Genomic DNA, 12,103 nt, shown 5'->3' on the forward strand with positions numbered 1-12,103 from the left:
TTTTGAAGGGTATAGGTATATTTCCACTCACTTGGCTCACTCAAGTACCAAAGTGCACCTTGGTTCACTTCAAATGCAAGCAATCATGGCAGAGGATTCAACTATTGCAATAAACATTCTAGTGGAACACGTTTAAAGTTCTTTAAAATATTTGACACAAGTAACCAATTGGCTTGAATGCTCACAAAATAATACAGACTTCTCAATTGTATATGTGAATGAAAAAATCACATTGTTTAAAACTCCATATTGCCATATTTCACGCCTACACCTGCTGACTTAGTTTGAGCTCAGAGCTGTGTGCCCTAGAAAATGTCATTTAGACAAAAAATCAATGTCTAGTCTCAATATGGGCAATTTACAAAGGTTTTTGGCATTAATAATGTGACAAAACTTACAGCATGGAAATTTCACTTGAGTTTCTGACAATAATTGGCAACCGCCAATAGGTCTTGAAAGTCAAACCCACTGGCATTGGCATAAAGTTTTTTTGTTAGATAGCCACAGTGGATGTGGCTGCATCTTCATTGTTGTTGGAAGGTTAGAAATGCATTCAAAATGGCCACCAACGAGGCAAGTGCGTCCATAGCTGCCATCATTGAATGGCTTTGTAATATTTGAACACACAGATCAAAAATGGCTCTAGTGAATGTGTATGCATCTAAGGTGGCCATGTTTGAATGGGTTTGCCCAATAACACAAGTCCGTAGCTTAGCACTGCTGAACATGTAAGTGCAAATGCACTCATGTACATATATCAATAAGGGCTAGCTGGTTTAGTAGGATATAGGAGACTCAGGTGGGTACGTCAAGGAGCAACAAAGAGTAAGGAAAAACACTGTTTTCCTCATAAAGCCCTCACCCACCTACCTAGTCGGTGGCATGCTTCATCATCGGGCCCACCACAGTGGCACCGAATGTGCCCCGGGTGTGCTTCAACGCCAGGAGACTGCGAAGCTGGTATGTTGCTGAGTGTGCGGTGAAAAAGGGTGAGAGAGGTGAAGTTTATAAAAGCTATGCAGGAGGTCCCAGCACCCGAGGGTTGCTTATCTTTAATGAACTGGGCCTCTGCTAGCGGATAAAAGGCAAGGAGACGTATTGGAGTGCTTATTATGACCTCCAGCGTCTAGTGCGGTCTACATGTTTCAGCCAGTGCCTTGTTAATTTTAAGCTGGCTTTCCTCAGGACCATTTACTATGTGAAAAGTGCAGAATAAACTTAATTTTAAGTGGTTGTGTAGTCTTTTGGCTATGTGTGGCGCACGCTAAGGTGCTATAGCTGTTAGAGGGGATTCCCTCAAGCTTGACTACATATAACACATAGGACAAAGACAAGACGTACACGGTAGAGTCATATCAGTATGGTAAAATGTTGTACCACAAGATGCCCGCTTATAAGGTGGTGTACGACCTATAATCGGCTATGGTGAGCTCATGGCACGTGCATGAAGCTGGTGAGGGTTTTAGCAAAACCGATAGTGTTTTGGTGGTGGGCTAAAAGAGCGTATTTACAAGGTGAGGTACAGGTAAGTGTAATACTGGGTCCTCACTCTGTTTTATCTTGTAAAAAGCTTCATGGGTCGCCTGGCAGAGAAAGAGACCCTGTTGGGATAAAAGTTTGTTCAACATATGTCCCACCTGTAGGGAAAAAAGGTGTTGGCTTACCCTGTTTGTAGCTGTAGTAGTTCTAATTTACTCACGAGTATTTCGGTCTGGTTCCTCCTTGGACCTATTCGTCCTTCCGCGGCGCCCGTTATGAGGGAAATGGGGCGTCCGGTCTCTTATTTGTACTTCCTAGTTGGTTGGTTTCACCTGTGTGTGGTAAAAACAGAGGGAGGGGTGCGCGCTGATAGCCATGTCATTGTCGGGCTGAGCGCGCATGCGCTATGGAGTAGTGCGCGATATTGCGCATGCGCGGGTAGTTAGCGCATGCGTATTGGCTGATGGTTCAGGGACTGATTGAGTGAGCATGCGCCGGTGTGTCGCGCATGCGCCTTGGTGCCCACTGAAGTCGGAATGATGACTAGGGTGTGGGCAGGCCACGCATATTGCGTGATGGCAGGGATTTGTTATGAGGTCATGATGAACTGTCAGCATGATGTGGACTCATGGGCATCCATCTTAAATGGATAAAACCTATTTTAAGATGGATGCACATGTGGATAACACCAGCACACATGGAACAATCTAAAGAGGATGTTCCCTCATTTGGCTTGGCTGTGGCTCCATAGAAACAGGGGACCCTTTGCCTGTGCACTTTTAGTATTAAATCTGTTTATTGATAACATTTGAGCACAATAGACAGAACAGAAAACGCCTACAACCCAGTGGGCCGGCTCAGCAAAGTAATTCCGTACGTTCACTTCAAAGACCATGGTGGTACAACAAGTGTTAAACACAGCATGCCGCCTACAACCCCGAGGGGCCGGCCGCGTCTTAAAGCAGAGAAAAAAAGGGGAGGGGGAGAGAAGGGGGAGGAGGAAGGGGGAAAGTGTGTACCCAGAGCAATGTGTTGTCATCACGTGAAGTGTCAGGAAGCAAATGGACACTAGCCGCAATCCCACCCCTTTGAGTCCGTCACCCCCAACCTACAGCCCGCCGAGATGCGTGTTGGAGAATAGGACATGCGAATCCATGTGACCCATTGTCTCGAGGCCATTCTACATGCCCCCAGCAATAGCCCCCCAACCTTAAGCCATCCAGGCGTACCTCCAGTACCGCTGTAATAGAACAAGCAATGTGGCCGTATGGCCTCGTCCTTAGAACCGGAAAGCTAAAAAATCAGAATAGTGAAGAACCCCCCCACAAAACCCCACCCCACCCGAGCCCCAACTCCAACACCCCTCCCTACCTCCCTCTTCCCCCAAACCCAGGTCCAGGTCCGATCCTACCCCCGCATAGGGTTATCCTTCTCCCAACTCAGCAGCCCTCAGCTTGAGACAGACGCAAGATACGCAAGTACCTAGGGCACGTGACTTCTCTGAATTCCCTGGCTAAAATGGATAGGAAAGGTTGCCACAGGTCCACGTACTTTGCACCCTTCCCCGCTTTGAACAAGGATAGTTTTTCCATTCCCAGCACTGCCCATAGTCGATGCAGCCACCCCTGAAACGAGGGAATGTGTGCGGTGCGCCAGAGGGACAAGATGTTCTGCAATGCGGACCCAATAGCGATGGTGATCAGTCTGCCCCTGCGCGATCGTAACGGATATGTAACGGGATTCGGGAGGCCTAGAAGAACATAGGAGGGGAATCTTGGGATTTCAGTGTCGAAGTGGGCATCAACCTCATCTAAGACTGACTTCCAGTAACCCCGGAGGTGTACACAGTCCCAGAGAAGATGTACCAAGGACCCCGTTTCCCCGCAGCTGCGCCAGCATGTTGCCTCCCTACTGCGATCCATTTCATGTAACCTTTCTGGGGTGTAGTACCAATATGCTACTATCTTGGTAAGTGTGTCAGTCAAGCCCATGTGGTAGGCGGAGTGCCGCGCACGATAGTATATACCATCCCTTTCTTTAGAGCTGAGTGTGCGTCCTAGTTCCCTCTCCCATCGGGCCCTACCTGAATTATATGCATGGGAGTAGCGGTCTAACAACATGCGATAGAGGTCAGAGATGAGGCGCTTATCCGTCGTTCTCGTGATCAACCAATACTCATAAGGCCGCAGTCGCCTGGCCGCTGCCTCCCGTACCTGACCGTTAAGAGCCCAATGCCGTGCTTGTAAATATCTGAGGCGTTCCGACTCCGGCAGGCCGTAGTCCTGCTTGAATGTTTCGAAGGGAATGATGCCATCACAATGGTACATGTGGAACAGGGACCTGCATCCCGCCGGGCGCCACTTCTCGTAAGCCACAACGTCCTGTCCGGGGGTGAAATCGGGGTTCTCCAGCAGAGGTGTAAGCGGGGACGGGAAGGTGGTTAGATCATGTTTCAGATTGGTGCTATCCCACACCTCCAGAGGTACCCTAGTGATGTAGGAAGTGTTAAGATTAGGAGGTCTGTGCTGCTTGCGGTGATGGATGAAGCCCTGATCTGTTGACTGGGTAGGAGTGTTCTGATTAACTCAGATACTCTGTCCATCACCACCCCCTTTTTGAAATTATTTTGGCCACCATGAGTGTGGAAGGGTATGCTCAGACATGAGTCCCTTGCTCACTGCACCATCAGGATTCAAGCAAGCCGGGCCGAAGACGGCTGTAATGCCAGAAACCGGTCCCCGGAAGCTTGTTTCCTTTCAAGTGAAGAATTGGTTTGGTAGTTTGGTCTGCCCTGTTCCCATGATGCACTGGGCCAGGGACAGAATAATTTGCATATAGCCAGGTTCTGAACTGGGATGGTGCAGTGAGCTAAAAAACGGTGATGGATCAAGCCCTGATCTGTTGACTGGGTAGGAGTGTTCTGATTAACTCAGATACTCTGTCCATCACCACCCCCTTTTTGAAATTGCTTGCGGTGAAAGGGCACTTCCTGGAGTGGGCGGCCTGCTATAGCCTGATCTTGAAAAAGCCAGTGTTTCTCTGACTCCCATCTGCTCCATTCAACTAAAGTTCTCAGTCGGGTTGCTTGATAATACAACAGGAGGTCCGGCAGACCCACACCTCCCTTCTCGGTGGCAGCATCGCCAATCTAAGTTTCATTCTAGGCTTTCTGCCGTTCCATATGAATTGTGCCTGTTCGGTTTGCGTCTGGCGGAGCCAACCGTCCGGTGGGCGGAGGGGGATGGCCCGAAATAAGTAAAGAACCTGCGGCAGGACCGTCATTTTGACAGCTGCCACCTTACCCAACCAGGACAGTCGCAAATGTTTCCACCGACTTAGTTCCTTGCGGATAAGAAGGCTCAGGCGCGTGTAGTTGACCCGAACCGTGTCCTGCAGCGTGGGGGCAAGGTGTATTCCCAGGTAAGGGACGGTCGTGTGCTTCCAGCGAAATGGAAAACTATTCTGTAGGTGAGATCGAGTGTTTGCCTCTAGAGAAAGATCCAAGGCCTCCGACTTGGCCATGTTAACCTTAAATCCCGACACCCTAGAGAAGGTGTCAAGACTTTCCACGCAGGTAGGCAGGGAAGTGGCCAGGGAAGATAGAGATTAAAGGACGTCATTGGCATAGAGGCTGATGGTGTGTGTATAGGCTCCGATCTTAATGCCATGGACCTCCGGATTAAGCCGCATCATTTGTGCCAGCGGCTCCATGTACAAGGCAAACAGCAGGGGCGACAGCGGGCACCCCTGTCTTGTGCCACGCTCGATAGGAAAGCGAGGCGAGGAGTGTCCATCGACCTTGACCGTCGCCGTGGGATACGAATAGCAGTTGAGGGCCCACGTACGAAATTTGTCGCCCAGTCCCGCTTTCACCAACACCTGCTATAAGTAAGGCCAGTGCACCCGATCAAACGCCTTCTCGGCGTCGATCGCTAGAAACATGCACTCTCCTGCCGTCCACGTGGCTTTCTCTATGAGGTGCAGCGCCCTCTTCGTGTTGTCCACTGTTTGGCGCTCAGGGATAATTCCCGCCTGGTCTGGGTCAATCAGGCTTGGCATGAGTGGCGCGAGCCGAGTCGCCAGAATACTAGTGTGGAGCTTGAGGTCTACATTGAGTAGAGAAATAGATCAGTAGGCCTCGCAGCGTGACCGGTCCTTCCATCGCTTGGGAATGACGGAAATAGTGGCGTCTAGAAGATCTCTCGGAATTGTTCCAGGATCAGTGAAGGAATTAAAAAGAGTGGTCAGCAGCGGCACAACGTGCGCACAGAGCGTCTTATAAAAAATGGCAGAAAAACCTTCCGGGCCGGGAGCTTTGGCCAGTTTGAGGCGGGAGATAGCCGCAACGACCTCTTCCGGTCGAATAGGCCGGTCCAACGACTCCGCCTGCTCCGGGGTTAGGGACGGGAGGGGAATAGACTCCAAGAACTGTTCACCTTCCGCCGGATCCAAGCAAGACCCCACGTACAGGGATGTATAAAAGGCGCTGAAGGCCACAGCAATGTCCGCGTCTTCGGTGACCACCCCCCGTCCTGCGTGATGATCTCCTGAACCGAATGCCGCTGCTGTACCTCCCTCAGTGCACTCCCCAACAACCTTCCACACCGGTCACCCCCGTGTAATATAGGTGTCGCACCCTCAACGCTGCGTACTCCGCTCGATCTTGGATCAGCGCCGCCAGTTGCTGTCGAGCCTGACATAACTGTCTCCATATTCTTGGCGTTCCCGTGCGTTGGTGCATGTGCTCGTGTTCAAGCGTTTTCCGTGATAATTCCTCTCGCTTGCGTGCGCGCTCCTCGTTCTCCGCCGCCGAGACCGCGATCAATTCACCACGGAGTACTGCCTTATGCGCCGCCCAGCGAGTGGCCAAAGAGGTGTCTTTGGTGTTATTGTGCGCTAGGTAATCTCTGATAGTCACCTTAAGCTTTTCCACCACCTCAGCCCGATGCAGTAGTGTGTCGCGCAATTTCCAAGAGCGTGATGTTCGGGTCATCGGGGGGAGGGCAAACACCGCCACCACTGGGGAATGATCAGACAGGGACGGAGCAGCAATTTCAACTTCCTTAGTGAGCGCATGCAAAGGGGAAGAAACTAAGAAGTGATCTAGGCGCACATAGGTTTTGTGAGCGTGAGAGTAGTATGTATATCCCTTCTCGCCCGGGTGAAAGCTATGCCACAAATCCACCATACCCATGTCCTCCAGTCTAGCCAATCCATCTACAGAGAGGGCTCCAGCCTGCGGGTAGCGTTGCCCTGACCTGTCCTGCAAAGTGTACATTACCAAGTTCAAATCCCCACCCTCCAGGATGTGGCAGTCAGGTGAAGTGGCAACCTCTTTGTGGGCTGTATGTAAGAACTTCTCTTGACCTTCATTTGGAACATAAATAGAGCACACCGAAAAAGTGGTCCCCCCCCAGGGAGAATCTGCATGATAACAGCCGCCCCTTCATTTCCACCCCTTTCTGCAACACCTTCCCCTTGAACCGTTGGGCCACCAGTATTGCCACCCCGGCCGTCTTAGGAGATGAGGAGTAGAATTGGTGCGGGAAACAGCGAGACCGCATCCTGGAGCAGTCTCTCTGCAAAAGATGGGTTTCCTGCAGAAGACAGATGTCCGTGGTGGAGGTTTCCAGAAGGGAGAGTATCGCCTTCCGTTTCACCGGGTTGTTAAGTCCTCGCACATTCAGCGTGAGGACCCTAAATTCAGTCGGGGGCATGGGTCATCCTGCGAGGAACTGGAGCCCCCCAAAATGCTGTGTCACTTGCTAGCCAAAGCCTCCCTATTTGAAGCTGTCTACTCTGCAGGAAGTATCGCAACTCACGCTCCCTGCCTGTAAGAATGTGGGTCACCCAATGTAGCACCAAAAACGTCTCCGGACCTGGAACGTGCCCTCCCTCCCACTCCCTCCCCCCTCCCCCAACAAAGCCCCTGAAAAGAAGAAGAAGAAAACCGTAAGAAATCCAACAAATCGAAACATACTTATTGTCCATCATCCGAAGATGATTGGTGAAGTAGAAAGGAAGACGCCCACAGGTGGAACTGGCGATCTTCATCCGTTCTACCCTGACATCCAGCGGGATCTTCTTCTGGAACCAACGGTTGGTTCCCTCCGGCACCAGCCAACCGCCCACAGGATGTGTGCTCAAGACAGTGTCCTTGCGCGTCCGTTGTGGCCTCTGTCACCCTGGCCACAGACGCCACTGCTGCCCCCCTTTCGCGCAAGGTGACCGAGAGATCCGGTCTCGTCGCTGTTGCCGGTTCGCCGACCTTCTGCCATTCTTGGGAACGGAGCCGTTGCCGGGAAGGGGAGACATTGGTGTCGGTCGGGTTGTTAGCTGGATCCAATCCCAAGAGTTTGCAGGCCACTTCTAGCAACCGAATCTGGATAAGTTTGGACTTCCATTTAAAGATAAGTCTGAACGGGTGCCCCCATGAGTAGGGTATCCCTTGCTCTCGCAGGAAAGTAGTGACTGGCCGGAAGCCCCTGCGTTTAGTAGAGGCCGCAAGGTCTTGGTACAGCACAGTCCGATGACCACGAAATTCTAGGGGAGAGTGATCGAGCGCCATCCTCAAAATTCTTTCCTTGAGCTGAAAGTCATGGACACAAACCAGAATGTCCAGAGGCGGAGCCTTGGGACCCCTTGGAAGGCCAACTCGGTGCATTCTTTCCATCTTCATCTCCTGTACCTCCTCATCGTTCAGGATGTGCCGGAAGAGTGCCTCCACATATTCTCGCAGGTCCGTCCCCTCGCCTTTCCACGGCACTGCCCATATCCGAATGTTATTCCGCCGAGACCTGTTCTCCAAATCTTCCGTGTGCGCTTGGAGGTCAAGGTTTTGCTACGTGAGGAGTAAGACATCTTGCTGTAGCGGGTGCACATCCTCCGCGGTGCTCAGGTCATGCTCCTCCAGCGTTGCGACCCGTTCCCCCACCGCATCCACATCTCGTCGCACCTCCCTCAGGTCTGACGCTAGCTGGGAGCGCAGCTCCGTAATGTCCTCTTTATTCGCCGCAAAAAGCTCCAACATAAAAGCTTTGGTGGTTGGCGCCTCAGGGTCGTCGTGGCGCAGGGATTTATCACTGACCGGTGACGCCGACTGCTGTGTGCCTTTCTGGGCCCCGGAATGCAGGCTGCCACACAGCATAGGGTCAGGCCGCAACACTAGGCCTCGCACTTCCCGTTTCAGCCCTGGCCAGTGTCACGCTCCATAGACCTCCAGTCCCAGGCACCGTGCAACCGCCATAGAACCGTAGGCCTCACCTCTCTCTTGCGCCGTCCGGCGATGCTCCCCTGAGGGCCCTATGGTTGGATTCTCCGGGCACCTTGCGTGTTACTGGTGCCCCCGTCAGAAGGTCTCTGGGCCCAGACCCCGTGAGGCCCAAGCGCCATCCGCCGAGTCGCGGACCGAAAAAAGAGAGGGGGGGTCGCCCTGCCGACCGCCTTCTGCTCTACCGGGTCGGGGCGTCGCCTCTGCAGGATCTCTAAGATCGTATAAGAGGGCCGCTTCCGGGTGCTCTGCCGCATGTCCGCGATGCCGGGCTGCCCTCGCTTTCTCCCGTGATCGCTTGCCGGGAGTAGAAGCGCCAAGTCTGTTCTCCCCGTCACCGGGGTATCTGGCGCCTCGCCAGGAGCACCACAGGTTTCGCACTGCTGCCACGCGACCCCGGGGATGCACAGATCGTACAGGCCGCACCTCTCCGCGGCTCCGGTAAAAGCTGTCGGGTCCGGAAAAAGGCGCCGCCTGGGTCTCTAAGGTGCTTCCGGGCTCTCGACACCCCTCTCGGACCGCAGATGGGCACCCTGCGGGGAGATATTCAAAGCTGTGATGATAACGGCGCCGGAGGGACCGAAAAGCGCGTCCTACTCCGACGCCATCTTGGCCACGCCCCCTCCTGTGCACTTTTGATGTATTACAGACAATGGCCCAGAGGCAAAAAAAAAATAATGGAAGTGGTCACAGTCAGCGAGTCCGTGAGTGAAAGAAAGAGCAGCATGTTCAACCCATGGCTATGTGCTTTGCTATTGCCCTTGCCTCAGTACCAATGTGAACTGCCTGAGTTCATGCATGCACTGAAGATGGCATATTTTGGTAATCAGCCAAATTAGCCTGGTCTGTTCTGGACTCACCTGGTGTGAAGAAAGATCTATGGTGGAAATAGAGAACACGTGTCTGATGTGTATTTCGTGCCCAGTGGGGGAGGGTTATAAGAATGGGATGTTGAAGTACTAACTGGCATTTGGCCACACCTGCTGAACCTGGATTTCAAGCAGTCTTTCTGCCCAATGTTTTGTCTAGCATGAAGATTGCAGCCATTCTCATGGCAAGGTCTGGTTGGATTCTGATCCCCCCGTAGGATGGATTGAGGGGGGGGGACACCACTATCTGCCCACACCAGAGGGTTTAAGGTCAATGGACTATCAAGAAAACAAAGTGATAAAAGGAATGGGATGGAGTGCTGGACTGCCTTGAGACCCCATCCCAGGATACTAGACAGTATTCATGCCCCCAGGGGGAGGACCAATGTAAGGAGTGTAGCCTCTTTCAGCCCACCTTTATGTCAAAATTGTATCAAAAGAACTCCTAGATTCTTCTCACTCGCTATGTGGAATGGCTGCAGTATGACTTGGCCATTTCTGAAATATACAAATTCAATTATGTGGACTATTGTGGTATGTGATCCCAGCATCTTATCTAATATGCCAAAAACATTTGGGAACAGATTTCCAAACTTTTTGTACTAAAACAACGTGCCACGAAGCATAGCAAAGCGGCGTTTACTTTCCATTAGAAATGTACCCCTTTTTAGCACAAAAGGTGCTTTAGATGGCAATGCATCACTTTGTGCAAAGGGGCATTACTGGGGCATTACAGTGCAATCACTCATATGTTTGACACAGAGCCTGCTCCACTAAGGTAGCCAGAAGGGTCAGTGCAGAAAAAATTAAAACCCCCTTGAAGCAGCTGCTCAAAAAGAGAAACATTTCCATGTCTCAAAAAACCCATGTTTTACATTTGCTGCAGTTTAAAGCACACATCCAGCGTGTGGGATTATTCTGTTTGTCTGCTGGAAAGGTATGCTTCTAATTTTAAGAAATGTCTACATGTGGTCGGTTACCTACAATGCCATTTGACTGCGGGCCCAAATACTGCAGCTACCCACATTTTCAAAAAGATTGAAATGCAACTTAAAGATCGTGATATTTTCAAGTTGAATTTTGGGACCTTTCCTGTCCCACCCACATCATCAAGAGAGGTGTGAGAATGCTGGGTGGTAGGGCGTTTATTGATCTCTGCATAATCTGGAAGGTTCCCTTTCAGAACGTGATGAAATCCTGTGAGTTTATGCACAGTTTGATGTTTGCAGTGCACTTTTTGTAAGAAAAAGTGGTGGCTTTCACATGAGCCATATCACACTGGGCTCGCCTGAGTTTCTAGTTTTCAGAAATGTTTAGTAGAAATTAATATGTGCACAAGTTGAGCAAGGGCTCTGACGTAGCAGCTAATGACATCCTCAGAAAGACTGAAAACCCAATAAAAACTATTGGTGTCTCCATATTGAATTTTAGAGCCTTTCCTGTCATGGGTGATGGGTGAATACAGACAAGAGGGGAACCATTTTTATCGAGAGAAGTGTGAGAACCTAAAGATGCAGAACACATTTGTTATTATACGTTAAATTTGTCTCCACTGATGAGTGAGTGTGCAAGAAACAACACTTTTGCAAAACACCCTCCAAATCACAATACACAGCTAACCCCAAAGTTAGTTTGAATAACCGCTATCCCTAAATCCAGATTCTAAAGCATTTAGAAAATGCATATCTTCCATTCATACCAATTTCTTATTCACAAGTTTCACCATATTGATTGAAGACTGGTTATACACAATTACCAATCTGTGTAAGCTGCAGCTCAATTGATGTGTCTCTATACTTGTTGTGTTAGGATAACAAAAGAATACAATATATATCAGCGATTATAAGAGTAAAATGAATATAACACTATATGACCTTTGTAGGTCGTCCATCGGGGCAAAATAAAATACAGATGAACAAATTGTCACATATTTCAGTTTTTTCTTATTTACATTCATCAGTTTTTTGATTTCAACAAATAATTTGAGAAAACCAGGGTCATCTAAACCAGTGAACCATTGCTGACTTGCGAATTACCTCTGTTTTTTAGAAATCTGTTTATGTTGTATGCCACATTCACCCACAAATTGCAAGTAGGTAGAAACGTCAAAAATAGGAAATATTGACAACCACTTCGAAAATTGCAAAAACTGTGCTGAAACAAATATCTATGCATGTCCGATCTTTCTGAAAGCTGGGACGAGGGAACTCTTAGCACAGCACAACTTTTGTTGATGCCTTTTTTATACACACTTTGTTGTGCAGCATTATTTAAAAAAACAGAAAACGTTGTCACATTTTGGCAATGTTTTGTGCAACCTCGCGGGAAATCCATACACCCTGGATCCTCAACAAAATTGGCAAAATGGGCGCTAACTTTGCTTGGGTATATTTTGCGGAAAATTATGAATGCTTTGGTACGAACTGCCCCGAATATAAAAATGTGTCTTAGAACCTGGTGTGGGAAACCCCAACATAAATGTGAA

Source organism: Lissotriton helveticus, chromosome 8, assembly GCF_964261635.1.
Source record: "Lissotriton helveticus chromosome 8, aLisHel1.1, whole genome shotgun sequence".
In the NCBI taxonomy this organism is placed as follows: Eukaryota; Metazoa; Chordata; class Amphibia; order Caudata; family Salamandridae; genus Lissotriton; species Lissotriton helveticus.